This window comes from Podarcis filfolensis (genome assembly GCF_964270895.1).
Source record: "Podarcis filfolensis genome assembly, chromosome: 5".
Classification (NCBI taxonomy): Eukaryota; Metazoa; Chordata; class Lepidosauria; order Squamata; family Lacertidae; genus Podarcis; species Podarcis filfolensis.
In genome coordinates, this window is record NC_139608.1 from 77563773 (window position 1) to 77579580 (window position 15808).

The 15808-nt window shown below is 42.0% G+C and overlaps 1 protein-coding gene across 2 annotated transcripts in view; it reads right to left on the minus strand.

Moving 5' to 3' along the window:
- NRG3 (neuregulin 3) overlaps positions 1-15808 on the minus strand; it is a 577425-nt gene that overhangs the window by 86984 nt on the left and 474633 nt on the right. The window lies entirely within an intron of this gene.

The window sequence follows — 15808 nt, forward strand, 5'->3', positions numbered from 1 at the left end:
AACACTGTAGTATCAAAGGTGTAAGGTTGGAGTTGGATAGGGGAGATGCATACTGTCCTGAAATCCACAGAGTGACTTTAGTCAAATCTCTTTCTCATTATAGGCTGCAATCCTAACCCTGTTATCCGAGCGTAAACCCCACTGAATTCAATCGGACCTATTGCTGAGTATGGATGGGCAAATCCAACAATTTTAGTTTCTCATTTTTCCATGCCAAGCCTACATTTAAATCTATCTTTGCTGAACAAATGTAGTGGATATAGAAAAGACCAGCACAGAGGCAAAGATGCCATTGTTATGGCTTCATTAATATCCCATCTGCATCTTATAGTAAGTCAAATGTTCCTTTGTTTCTCTAAAACTGATTAACCGACTTAACATTGGTGTATTCATTTTCTAGGCATTCATATTTTATGAACTCAGCAATTTAACTCACGTTGCAACCCCAGTTTTTCAATGGTTGTATCATTTGCAGTGACAAGAGGAGCCATTCTAACTGCAAATGAGAAAAACTTCAAAACGCCCCTCTCAACATTACAGTAAGTCTGAGCTAATTTGTTCTTTAGCAATGACTCCTAGTAACTGCACTTCATGGCTAATATCCATCATCTCAGTCCACTAAACCAATGGATTAAGTTTATGGAAGCAAAGGCTTGGGAGCAGAGAAAGCAAACTAGAAGGGAGATGCAAGGGGAGAGGATGAGACTGCTTCCTTCTTGCACATATTCATTTATATGTCACATTTATTTATTAGATGTATCCAATTGTCATTCAAGGGCTCATGGTACACTAAGTTCTCTAATTACATACTCTCAGGAATACTATGTGGAAATGGGGGGGGGGAGAGAAAATGTCTGAGGTCACATCCACAGCATACATTTAAAGCACAAGGCTTCCCCCAAAGAATTCTGGGAAATATACCTCTCACATAGCTACCATTCCCAGCACTCTCAACAGTTTAGTTCCCAGGATTCCATGGTGGAACACATATGCTTCAAATGTGCTTTAAAAATATGATATGAACGTGACCTTGCTCAAGGCTGCCCAATGAGTTTTCTGGCCAAGTGGGGAACTGAATTCCCCACATCCAGAGGCAGGATTCTAGGCCAACATTTCCTGAAATGTTAAGACTTAGAGCATTGGGTTCCTCCAGATTGAATTTGGAGGGGCACATTCTTCAAAAGCTTTAAAAAACATACATATATTTTCTCAACCACTTTACTAAATGATGGACAGGCATCCTCCTTGCAACGTACAAGATTGATAGTTAAATTTTTATTTATTTTTATTTATTTTGTTTTCATACTGCTCTTCCTCTCAGTTGGGAGGTTTCTGATTTATCTGCTCTTCCCACATCAGACAAGTGTCTGGAGTGATGCTCTGAAATTCCCTTGTACCTGGCAGCTGCAGGTTGCATCAGGGAATCCTGGTGCATTCTTCTTAACTTCTTCAGGATGAAGGTACTACCGATATACTTGCAAACAGAGGGAGGATTCAGTGCTAAATAGAGGGTCATAAAGTAGTAGGTGCATTCAGCATAGCACATCAATTTTCCAAGGCACATTTCAGCCACTTTCATGGTACGCTAATGTCCCACCCTGAATTGTGGCCATCCTGAATGTTCACTCTGGGACCCATCACAGACACCCTTTGCCCCATACGTTAAGAGAAAGCAGGCTGGAAAGTCTCTACAACAAGGGCTGATTCTGTCTCGTAGGCTGGACTGCCAGAGATATGTGGAAAAGAATTAAGAGTTGTACCAAGACATTCACGCATTAAATGTAGGACAGCGCAAAACCTTCCAAAGTATTTTTGTGAATATTTACAAGTTGTCGAAATGTGATGTCAGATGAGGCGCCTGCAATTGGTCATGAAATCAGATGCACAAGTGTTGAGAAGGGTAGGATTTTTCAAGATTTCCACTTGTATTGTATGTGGTTCACCATTTGAAGACACAGTGGCCTCGTTTAATTGTGCATGGTTCATCAATCTAAAGCACAGACTGAACTGTATTATTTCGAGATTGGAAGTGATGTTTTATAATAATAATAAAATACGGAGGAACACCATATCCTTTCTCTTTTTAAAACATATCCCCTCAACAACAACAAAAGTTAAAGGGATACATGGATACCGGTATATTGATATAATTGTTCTTCTATTCAGAACCAGATATTCAGATTCAGCTTACTGTGAACCTATCCATGTTCAACCAGACAACTCTACTGGATATATTTCTCCATTCATTAGACGGATCTTGTATAATCACTTTTTTCATGGATCCATAATTACTTTTTACAACTGTCACTATATTCCAGTGCTTGGGGGAAGGTTCTATTATCGTTCCAGCAGGCATTCTAAGTAATAGTTTCTGTTGTACAGTGCTTAGAAACTATGGCGTTAAGTGGTATATCAATTGTAGAAATAAACAGATATTTGGGACAACTGTCAATTTATAATGCGGAAATGGGCTTTGTAGGTTGCTTGCATAAAGACACTAAAAGGTAGTGATGATGTAAGAAGACCGCAAAATAAAGAACTGAAACCAAGAGAGAGAGTATTTTATTTAGACTCAGCACACATATCAGCAAGCAACAACAACAGCATTAGCCACATCACAGCACATTTTCTTCTCTTGCATTCCACTTCCTCTGAAAAGAAAAGAAAAACATTTTTTTAAAAGCAAATAGTTGACTAAGATTTTTCAATTTCAATTGTCTAAATTGTTTTTCCAGTTAACAAAAACAAGCAAACAAAAACTCCTGGTGGATGCATATTACTTTCTTTTCTGTCCCATATGCAGTCACGGCGCCCACTATTTCTAAGCTGAAAATCCTTCCTTCCTTCCCCAATTCACTGATTCATTCTAAGCTGGCAGATTTGTGGTGCATTTCAGCGACTTACCCCCCAAGTGGTTTGGGGGCACAAGATGACTCGGTAGCGCCATCGTTTTGCCTTTCATTCTTTTGTTAAGGTGTTGTTTTGATGCTGCCATAAGCAGCGCTGGCAGGTCGTGTGAGAGTATTGCCGCAAGGGAGTCGAGAATGGCACTCAGACATTTGGCTCCACTGGCCATTTGGATCTCCTTCCATCTCGCCCCTATGTCCAAAATTTGGGCCGGGAAAGCTCTCATATGAGAACCTTGGGCTTGCTTTCTCCTTCCGCACTTACCTGCAGGAAATTATCTTCTTTCAGCTTGTTACTTTTTTTCCACGGAGGAGAGAGCCATCATGGCTATTAGCCATTATGCCTAGGCTCTGCCGCTGCAGTAAGGAGGCATTATGCTTAATACCCATTGCTGGAAACCACAGGAAGGCAGAGTGATTGGGGCTTGAATTCTGCTTGTGGCTTACCATTTCGCTGTAGCTGGATGCTTTCTAGCCGAAGTACATGATATGATGGTGGAGAATCAGTCCTGGATGTGTGAATGTAACAAAAATGTTGACATCTTCTAGATTCCTATAGGGGAAAATCCTGTGTCCCTAAGAGCAGAGAATAAAAATTAACACATTTAAACTGAAACAAAGTAGAATGTGTACAAAACAGGCTGTGCCTCTACTTACCTTTGTAGGAAATGTCACATCCCAGGAAAATGCACCAGCAGTAACTGTGCTGCTTCTCTTCAGACCACGTGTCTGGGGCTAAATATTTCACCATGAGTTAAACAAAGCCTTAACTGAGAAGAAATGACACTTAGAGAACAGTAAGTGTTACAAGATAGTTGGGCAAGTCTTCCTGTGATCTTCATGCTTTTAAAGTTCTAATCCAGAAACCTACTGCTTCCAAGAAAGCCATTTCCGCCTGGGAGGAGAGGGGGTTGCGGGCTAAACCCTCCACCCACACACGCGGGGGCGGGATCTTGCCCCCACCTGGACAGGGAATCCCCGGGCGTGCCTTCCACCCCGTCCGCCAATCGGCGGGCCGGGGAGGCGGGGCCTAGCCCATTTAAGGCCAGGCACGCCCGGGGACCGCCCTCTTTTCCCTTTCCCAGCCGAGCGGTTTTCCCATCCCACCCACCCTTTAGGATTAGCTAGCTATGACCTTGCTATGACTTCGGTTGGTCTCCACAAGGGGCCTGGTAGGAATTTTTCCAAGTTGGCACACTTCAAGCCTTTTGGTTTTTTCACCTACCTCGTAGCAAACGTCACAACTTCCACGGTATTGGCAGTTAGGCATTGGCAGGGGTTAATTGTTATGCAAATGAATGGGGGGGAGGAAGCACCATCACCTTCCCCAATGGAAAGGGTAGTCCGGTAGAGGACTCCGGGGGGCGTTGCCTTGTCCGAAACCTAGGGAGGTAAGGGCCCCCAGCACGCCCCCGAGCGGTGACACCCGTGGGATCCTAGTTGGCGTACTTCAACAGTGGCGTACTCCCACGGCTTGTGGACAACCCTTCCCGGTCTCTATGCCGGGTAGACGATAGGAGCCAATGCCTAAGGCCAATACCTTTCAATTCTGTAATCAATAAAGTTGTGGCCTTTTTATGCCCATTAACCTTAAATAATGTGTCCAGTGTCTTCATTTCTCATGGGGGGAGGGGACTTGCCACGCAATACTTGTACAAATGGAGGAATGTTACTTTGAAGCTCTTTCATTTATTATTTTTCCAATCCTATATTCATTTCTCCACATTTCCACATCATTCCGTGTATTTCTTTAGAGGTTCAGCATTTGAGTGCATTTTTTTCCTAATATAATTTTTTTTGTACATGCAGTTTTGAAAAAAATGCACATTTCTGTAAGCAATTCCCCCTAATGTGATATTTCAATGTTATATTCATCAACGTATGCATTTTAAAACCATTGCTTAGTTGGAGACCTGCAACACAAAATCTGGAAGTGTGTGAATTTCAGAGGATAATCATGTCTAGGTTCATATACAGTTTCAAGAAAAGCAAATTATATAGTTTATCATTAAAATGTAAAGAAAATCAAATTTCTCTCCCATCCCTAATTATGTCAGTTGAAATCCAAACTCGTCTAAGCAAATGTGTTCTGAATCGAAGAACTTAGCGGCTTCTTTCTCATAAACCCTCACCAATGTTGAAATCTGAAATGCATTCTTAAAACACATAAACCACTATTCCTTAAAAAGCACTTGAGATAATGAGCAACATTTTTTAAAGACTGTATTAATTTCATCATTAATGGAGAGCTGGTGTGATTTAGAGAAGTGAGTAGGCTTATGAGAAGGCCTGTGAAGGAGGAAGTTCCTAGCCCACTGCTTCTTTTGCCAAGAACTCACACTTGGTGGCCTTAAGAACATAGGAAGCTGTCTTATACAAAGTCAGGCCATTGGTCCACTTGGTTTGGCATTGTCTACATTGACTGGCAGTGTACATACAGGAAGAATAACAGCCCACATCTGAAAGGGTTCCACCTTTGAACACTCAAAGCTTCTATACAAATGCTAAGTATTACTACTAATCTCTGCAGGAATGGCTTTTCAACTGTTGGCTTCATAATATTCTCCGGAATTCCAATACTTGGAGAATGCTCCTGATTGGTTCCTTTGAGGATGGCTCACCTTACATCATGTTGACAGATGGGCAGCCCCGCCTATCTGCCAAAGTGATCTGCAGGAGGTCAGGGTGAGCTCAAGTTCCAGCCTGCTAGGCGGATCCTGTTTTCCATTCCTGGACTAAATGCCTATTCCCTGATCTCATGCTTGGTATCATTTTGGAGGTCTCCCTGCCTGTTAGGTGGACTTTCTTCTAAATCCCCGTCAGTTCAGTATGAACAAACATTCTGAGAAATAGATAACATAATTAATTGCTTTTAGCTGTCATCATTCCTAAGTCATCCATCAAGCACTGTGCATTTCTTTGTACATGATGTTGATAGCACCAGAATTAAAGTGTTGTTAATATAATGTATTTGTTACCTTCTAACATGAGTCACACTTTTGTGATACTGAATTCTTAAGTACATAGAGAAAAAAAACTATGTAAGTCTTGCAGCTCATCACAAATTCCTAGTGTCATATCCTTGGTATTTCTAATGTCAAATCCTTTGTACTGTTACAGACTTATCATGCCAGACAGCAAGATGGACAGAGTAGCAAGCAGGGCAGGCAAATATGTTTAATGTCTTGTGCAGCTGAATTTTTGGTTGCAAAATAGCATATATCGTTTGAAGAGTTTTGCTGATCTCATCGTTAGCAGGGGCAACCTCTGTGGCTTGGTGAAATTAAAGTTTGACCGTAACCATTGACGTTATAATTCAAGGTGACCAATTAAATTTAGCTAAGCATGTCATGTACTTTCAGAGCCTGATTCCCAGTGTTACTGCGGTAATGTTCACTTGCAATTATCCGTGTGCTTAGAAATGGGGGAGGTTGGTACACATTAGCCAAGGGAGGAAAACGAAAGAAAGGAAAGCACTGATTTTCACTTCTCCCCTGCCTTCCAGAAGTGCCTGCAAATGAAACAAAGGCACCCTTTCCCTTTTCTCCCACCCTCACGTTTTTGCATGCAAGCTTTAACTGAAGTTTAGTTAGACACATTTGGTGGAGGGGAGAGGGGAGGCAATGATGTTTTTGTAGGCAAAATTTGTCCCTCCAATGTTGAAGTCTTAATATTGCGTTGAGGTTTCTTTGGGAAGTAATGGTCTCCTCTTAAATATGGTTCTGAGATTATTGTTTTTTATGAATGTCAGCATTAATAATAATAATAATAATAATAATAATAATAATAATAATAATAATTTTTTATTTATATCCTGCCCTCCCCGGCCAAAGCCGGGCTCAGAGTGGCTAACAACAAGTAAAAATAGCACAGTGTACATAAAATCACAGTCAATAAATTAAAATACATTCTAAAATCAAAATCAAATTAATGGCAACCATTGGGCTAGAGTTCTATGAGAGTTCTATGATTACAGAAGGAGAGAGGGGGGTCAGACTATGCCTTAGCCAAAGGCCTGGTGGAACAGCTCCATCTTGCAAGCCCTGTGGAAAGATGTCAAGTCCCATAGGGCCTAGTCTCTTGTGACAGAGCATTCCACCATATCGCTCGGGGGGGTCACATAACTAGCACCACTTTCCCCTTTTAGCTTTTTTTCCTTCATTTTTTTTGGAAAACCTTCCCTTGCTGACTGTTACCCTCACTTTCAGTCGCTTCTTTGCATGACCAAATAGTGCCGATCTTGTAACATTATCCCATTCACTAAGTGACCTCTGATCATACTCAGTTGATCAGCTCAGAAAGGAAGAAGAAACAGTAGGAAGTGAAAAGGCAGTACCAAAAAGATTGAAAAGGAAAAAGATGAATATTCACACAATCAAAGCTTGACTTGGGAACTCCTCTATCTATAGGGCCCATATGATGTTTATTCAGTGCTAAACAGACCAACTATCCCTTCTCAGAGAAACTGGATTCTAAACGTTTTGCTGTTGACAGTTTTGTTCTTCATGTAGTTGGAATGTTACAAACCATCACATCAGCTCAGCTCATTAGTGCCAGAGGCTTCATTGTCAAAAATACAATATAGCATAACTGACATTTCATTATTTGATTATAAAACTCACAGAGCAGACCCAGAGAGGCACCTCCCAACATAACCCAGACTAATTTTCCAACATGGAACATGAAGGATTTTGCTGATTTTTTTCCTGAGTGGCACTAATAAGATTCAAATAAACCTTTAGGAAGATTTATATATGCTAAGCTCTATTTCAGTAATCTTGACATTGTAAAAATGCCAGATGCCAGTTTGTTCGGCGGAAACACCTGCTGAAGTGCTATATTCATGCTACGGCAATATTTAGTTTAGAGTCACACATGGTCTGGCTTTATGCCTTTCGTGCATAAAATTGTTTATGGTTTATGCTGTTGACATTGGTTTGGTCACAGGCTTAGGAGAATGCTCCTTCAGAATAACAATTACATTTCGACTGCCAGTGAAATGTTCCACCTTGCCATGGTTCAGAAAGGATTGGAATAACAGTGAGTTTGCACAGTCCATGTAAGTGGTAAAGATATTTGCATCAGGGAGAATAAAACATGCAAATTTTGCTTTTAAAGAGCTTTCTCTTCCCCATTCCACAATTTAATGTTCTCTGGCTGTCCCTATTAAAATTTAAAACGTGCATTTGAGTGCCACCCTTTGGATTTAAGCCCTCTGCCCCCAAGTCTCTAGAAAGCCATTCCACTTCTGAGTGGGATGGTGTTGCGGTCAGATCACATGGCCTCCATACACAGCAGGGGCTGGGGAAGCCCCACATCATGGCCCCCGGCTGGCCAATCCGGTTGGCCAGGGGTATGGCTTACTCCAGGGGTCAGCAAACTTTTTCAGCAGGGGTACGGTCCACTGTCCCTCAGACCTTATGGGGGGCCGGACTATATTTTGGAAAAAAGAAAGAAAAAAGAACGCATTCCTATGCCCCACAAATCACCCAGAAATGCATTTTAAATAAAAGGACACATTCTACTCATGTAAAAACACCAGGCAGGCCCCATAAATAACCCAGAGGTGCATTTTAAATAAAAGGACACATTCTACTCATGTAACAACACGCTGATTCCTGGACCGTCCATGGGCTGGATTTAAAAGGCGACTGGGCCGGATCCAGCCCCCAGGCCTCAGTTTGCCTACCCATGGCTTACTCCTTTTAAACCACAGCACTGCAAGGGGATCTCCCTCTTGTTCCGGCTTCTGCAGATCTCCCACCCTCCCGCCCGCTTTTCATGTGTTCAACATATTGGCCTTGCTATGGACCTCAGTTGGTCGCCGCTGAGGGGCCTGGTAGGAATTTTTCCACTTGGCAAATTGGCACTGGCCATTTGGTTTTTGCCTACCTCATAGCAACAACTTTGTAAGGTTTGGCGGTTAGGCATTGGTAAAACCTTGTTGGGGGGGGAGGTATGGCTAAAGGGTATTCCATACTAAAGGGTATTCTGTTAAAGGAATCTGAGGGGCATGCTCTCTGTTTGAAGTCCAGACGGGGCCTAGGGCCATGGCACAACCCCTATCCGCTACCCTGGGGGAGATCCTAGTTGATGTGCATCCTACTGGTGGTGAGACTTCCTGCAGGTGGGCAGGAGTCAGATATAGTTGGTTCAATTCCAATGCCTAAGCCAATACCGCTCACATTCTGTAACCAATAAAGTTGTGGCCTATATTTTGCCCATTAACCTAAATATGGTGTCCACGCATTATTATTCAACAAAGGGGGGGGGCTCGGGGTCTTGACACACAAGTGAAATCTCTGAAAGAAGGGTTTGATACTTCTTGATTCTTGTGCTCAGGCACAAACACATGCATGTGCACGAACCCCGGCACATCAACCGTTGCTCTTTCTGCTGTTCCTCACACTGCTGCTAGCAAGATTCATTTTGAACTGTTCAGATATCACAGACAATCGTAGTGTTTCTAGTGTAGTATTAAAGCAAAATAACATCTCTCTACTTTTTGATAAGATTGTGACTACGCTGATCCTTCCCTGCCCCCAATTGTCCAAACATAAAATACCAGTGCACCGCTATTCAGATACCTATTACCTCCTCTCCAGATGGCAAGTGTGGCTGAATGAGCTGCAGATGCTCTACAAAAAGTACAACCAGGTATGTTCTGAGAATGTGTACTATTTAATACTTTATTTATATTCAAAAAAAAGAGGAAAACCTGCAGTCAGTGTTGCTTTCCCAATCCATCTGATTTAGAAGCTAATGCAGGACATATTACAGGCAGAGAAGGGGTATCAGCAATAGGGCCTTTTTTTTCTTTTTGTGTGGAGGGGGATACTCGGATAGTGACCTTTAGTGTGGGACTATAACAAAAACCCTAAGCATGTTTACTCAGAAGTAGGCCATCTTGAAAGCAAGGGGGCTCACCTAGGAGACATCTGAAGGCAGTCCTGTATAGTTTTACTATGTTTTTATATATGCTGAAAGCCACCCTGAGTGGCTGAGGCAACCCATTCAGATGGGCAGGGTACAGATAAATAACTACTACTACTACTACTACTACTACTACTACTACTACTACTCAATTATTATTTACAGGTTTTCCCTCCTTATCCTGCCTTTGTTCATTCACTTGTCACTCTTGCCTCTCCCATTCATCCATTCTCTCCATTCTCCTCTGCCTTTGCAGTTTTCACCCACTGTTTGCACTATTGTTGACATACTTGGGACGCAGGTATCTCTCTCCTTTTCCCTTCTTTATTTCACACTTTTTGTAGCGGACACTAAATAGGGAGATGCAGCCCGCCGTCTTCACTTCCTAACAAGTGTGCTTGTGTGATACAGGTGTTTGCAAACAACTGTTTGCCACATTCAAATATTTGCATTTTCATATGTACAGTTAGATAGCGTCAGTGTATATACACACATATACAGTGGTACCTCAGCTTACAAACAGCCCTGTTTACGAACTATTCGGCTTACGAACTCCGCAAAACTGGAAGTAGGTGTTCCGGTTACCGAACTTTACCTCAGTCTATGAATGGAAGCCGAACGGTGGAAGGACACCGGTGGCAGGAGGCCTCATTAGGGAAAGTGCGCCTCAGTTTAAGAACGGATTCGGTATAAGAACTTCTGGAACGGATTAAGTTCATAAACCAAGGTACCACTGTATAAGCTGTGGCTCTCCCAATGTTAGTGCTGATTTAGGGCATTCCCCCATGCATATGAAGCTTCAAGGAGTCATTGCTCCAATGAGGTTTGCCATGTGAACATAAAACCCACATTACAAATGCATCAGCCTTGCTTTCTCTCACTCATGATGTGGGAAAGTGGTGTGAACTTTGCTCACATCACATATTTGGAAACCCTCTACATTTTGAATTGAAGCAGTGCTTTTCCAACCTCTTTATCTTTGAGGAACTCCTCCCATATTAGCATCTAACAAACCTGCATGCGTTAGCCACAGAAGCATGACATATTGCAAGGGATTCTGGGAATGTTCTAGATTTCACAGTTGGTTCTCATTCGGTGATGGGTCAGGTCTGCTGTCTGTTTGTTGGGTCTCAACAAAATAAGATAACATTCGAGGCCACACCCTACTCTCTTGTGTCACTGTACACTGCTGGGGAAGATTGGAGGAGGTGAGCACCCTGTTTTCCCAAGGAAAGTTAAGCACCATTAGGGATGAGGGAATCATCTGCTGAACTCAGATTCCAAAGTAGGCTCACCTGCTTCAATTCAAGTGGATCATGACTTTGGTCAGTTCACAGTCCACTTCAGAATCCACAATATTACTGATTCCTTTACAAGGATTATATGTGGTAATCTAAACATATCTTCAGAAAATACCCAGTACCCACTATTGCTGGCTCCCAAAATGTCAACTGATAAGCGGTACGTGAAATTATTACTATTATTTTCCATGGGAAATGAAAGCTGCAGCCCTCTATACAGTTACTCGCACGTAAGTCCCGTTGAATGCAGTGGGAGGTACTTCTAAGAATACATAAACAGGACTGCACTAAAGAAACATTTTATTTTATTTTATTATTTTTTTGTAGAAAACAAACATAATAGAAGCCAGTGTCCAAATCCTTTCAAATAAGCTAACTTCCCACTCACAGTTTAACAGCTGTTTGCTCTGATTTTTATAAGGTTCCCTCACGAGTGTGTCAAAACAATGCTTTACTTCATGTCACCATTAGCATAGCTGTAAACAAACTGAGCCGGTGCTGGGAGAGCTTCTGTCTGAAATAATATGGGTAAGTGACATGTTTCGCTTGTGATTTTTTTTCCTGGAGAATTTTAGCTGACTCTGTGCCTTGAGCATTTCAGACGCTCTCAAAAGGGATTAGGCAAAGTGTCAGGGGAAAACACTGACAGATCTGTGTTTTCTAAACTAGAGAGGCATTGGCTTGAGATTGCTAACAACAACAACGTTATATTATCTGATAGGCATTCACTGACACATGAGGTTTTGCCCTACCCATTGGTTTCTACAATCTCACATCAGTTAAATATCTAAGCTATGAGGATTCAAGTCTTGTAGACTAAAACACCATAGCCTAAGACACACTGGCACAGGCATTAGCAAATGGCTGCAAAGATACAGCAGTGTTTTGCAAGCTGCAATTTGGGAAGATCTAACTTCCTATTCTTGAGAATCAACTGCCATTCCTATTCTAACAGATTGCACTATGAGCCAAAAATGGCTTAGAAGACCATTTTGGGACACATTTTTCTTTTCTTCCAGAGACTATTGAGTCAAATATCCTCCTCAGTTTCTCCACCTGAGAAAAGGGTGCAGAATTTCAGGATACAGTTAATATAATTTGGAATTATTTGACTATGGTTAGAGGCAGCAAGGGGTTTGGTTCTAATCCTTCCATTACTCTTAGTCCACTGTTTCCTCCATCCATCAATATGAGCTAACAATATTATGCAAACCAGAATTTCTCAAAGGGAAGTTTTCAGGGGTGGGGAGAATGCTGGAGTATTTCAACTCTATGCAACTCCATCACCTCAACTTTATTTGGAAAGAAAAGGCCCTGTTGCTTTGTTCTTCAGATGTTTAACCATGTGTACTTTTAGAAGGGAAATTTGAGAAATCTTGTTCTGTTTCTCTTCTAATGCCTAAAACAGGTTGTGTATACAGATTATTGTCTCATGCCTGGTGATTAGATCATTGGAAAGAGGCCTGCTGAAGGTAGAAGAAAGCTGAAATCCTACACACACTTATCTAGGAGTAAATCCCACTGAAGTCAATGCAACTTATTTCCAAGTTAACAGCTATAGTATTGTGTAGTAGAAGGCCCTTGTTGTTGTTCCTTTAACCAGTTCTAAGATGCCTGTTGTTTGTAATCTTTGTGGCACCACTTCCTTGTCCACCCCTAATAAGGAACTGCATACCTCTGTGTGACCATATGATTAACTTCACATTATCATGAATATGTATTTTAATTTTTAAATCGTTCACTTCCTCATTTCCTTGAAATTCATCATCATATCCATTGCCTCATCCTTTGGCAATGTGTTTGCTTTGCAGGCAGGCTTGATGATCTTCAGAGCAATGGCTGCTCCTTAAACAGAGAGCCTTAATTTCATTCAGCTCTGAAAACAGTAGCAGTACTGTACTCAGTATTTTAATTTTTTGCCATAGTAGTAAATGTGCATTAAAGTTGGATTTTCACCGTGGACTCATATGATCCACTGTAATGGTTGCATGTTCAAGTGTGGAACAGTTACTGCTTCAGTTCTCCCAATATTGCTCCATCTAGAATGGTTACAGTTCTTCCTTATCAACATGCAGTTATATTTCAGTGTTTCTCATGTAAACAGTTGCTTTGGGCTGCCTGTATCTTTCTCAGTATTCTTTGGTGTTGTCTTCATTCCAAAAACATAATCTTATTCATTGCCCAGCTCTTGAATTCTTTGATTTGCTTGAAGCTGTGCTGTGTTTGTAGGCTTTTGCTTCTTTTGCGTCTTTAGGAATACTTTAAGAATAAATTCCCTTTCCCCCAGAAAACTCCATACTTTCCCATATGCAGGGAATGGGTTTATGAAATCATCCACCCCAGAAGGGCAAGCTTCCTTTTCTGTCTCAGCCTCAGTACTTGATTTGCTTATTTTTGGCTACCATCCTATACCCGCTTACCTGAAAACAGACTCCGTTGAACTCAGTGGGACTTACTTTTGAGAATACACCTGTAGCAGGCATGTCCAACTCTATACAGACTGTGATCTACTCCCAGTCTAATAAAACTGGGAGTGATCTACCCACTGACATTGCACATAGTTGTTGAGCTTTTTTGGGGGGGGGCAAAGTTATTGAGCTTTCTTTAGAGGGGGAGACCTAAGTTGTTGATCTTTCTTTAGGGGGAGGGACCCTTGCATTAAATAGCTCACCCTAAAGCAGGCTTTCTTCAACTCAGCCCTCCAGATGTTTTTGGCCTACAACTCCCATCATCCCTAGCTAGCCGGATCAGTGGGCAGGGATGATGGGAATTGTAGCCTCAAAACATCTGGAGGGCTGAGTTTGAGGAAGCCTGCCCTAAAGTCTGCAGCTCTCACTCATTCACACACACTAACCACAGACGCAGGAAAATAAGGCATTCACTAAAGCGCCGGTGCAATCGACCATGGTCGACAAGGAACGCCACAGGATCAACCAATGGATCGCGATTGACTGGTTGGACATGCCTGATTGCACATTTAGGCAGCAATCACATGGACCTTAAGAATAAGTTGCTTAGAACACAGTGGGAAGTATTTCTGAGTAAATATGCATAGATTTGAAATACATGCCCCTTTTTCAGTCTGCAGCTTTTGATCTTCAGTGCAGTGCCAGCCACTTGTATTTCAGTTACTTCCACATCACATGCAAGATGTAGGAGTTCTGTTGCTATACCACAAGCCAGTGTGGTGCCCTCCAGATACAACTCCCATCAACCACAACCAGGGTGACCAATGGTCAGGGACGATGGGAGTTGCTGTCCACCAACATTTGCACAGTGTTTGCTACTCCTGACACAGCACCAGAATTAGAGAGTCCTGGCTTTGTCAGATGAGCTGAATTGCAATGTTGCATGAGCTTTGATCTGATCTCTTTATCAGTGTTTCCAAATGCTTAATGTCTCAGCCTCATATAGTATTCATCTATTCCCTCTGCAGCTGGCCATGTTGCTTTCCCAAGCATACATATTTTAAACTCAATGTTGGCTTTAGGGTCCAAATAATCTAAAGAGGCATTTTACGTCTGCTTGGAACTTCTCCTCCTGAATAATGCAAGAGGCAAAGCTCTTTTCCTGGTATTGTTACTGTAAAGGCCAGGTATATATTTTACAGTCCTATTGTCCATTTTCTCCCTCACCTTGTACTTGCAGTGCTATCTGAATGTACTTCCCATCAGGAGGACATTGGCAGTCCTCAAGAAGCCACGTTGGAATTGGAGAACTGAGATCTGCAATTTGCACCTCTTCTGTTCCCCCAGAGAAGGAAGCCATTTTTTCTGTCACTTGTTTGCTTTCTCAGTCCATTTCTAGGCTTGGATTTCTCATCTGTACTGACGTGCAAAAGCACAAGCAGCCCACCTTTCAACATTTGAAAGGAAGAGCCAAAAGTCCAAATGGCTTTTGCACAACTCAGCCCCTCTTACAGTTTTCCCTCTTCAACGGCAACCCACACAGAATATTGCAGGGGAGGAGTCAGCAAATGTCTCCCTACTTCCAACTACCCATTTTGCAGAGATATGGGATTTGTTTGCTGGCAACGGGAGGGCTGGTAGGGGAGGTCCTGTTGTGTCAGGTGTGGGCAGATCCCATTTCAAGCTGGCCCTAGACTCAAAGGAATCTGGCATCAACTCTGAAATAGACCATACCCTTATGAGACAGTGGTATATGCCTCTTGAGCCTACAACTACCCCCACAGTCAATATTGCTATGTTTTAACTCATTCACCAGATAGACTATTGCAGAAAACCCTCAGTTGCTTTCAACTAACATCTTTTGATCCAACAGCCTTCAACTTGCTTTCTTTTCTCACCTCCACTTCTTCTGTGTGAGCTACCTTCGTCTGAAGTGACAGGCACACCTTTTCAGAACATGCCACTGTATAACCAGTGTTACTGTTCTTCAAAACATGGCTTCTGTAAAAAATATATGGCTGACCAGGTTGAGTTTCAGTCATAAGGTTGAGTTTCAGTCTCTCCTTGTAAAATAGAAGGCTTTGTTTTATACAGGCACTTCTCGTTTATCTTCAAAAGGATTTTCTAAAGCTCACAATACATGTTGCAATTTTTATCTTTTATCACCCTGAAACTTTTTCAGCTCAAAGTGGCTCTCTCACAGCTGCTTTTTCATTTGTGAGGAGAAAGATGCAGGGTTCCCTCATCTTTCCTTTGCTTT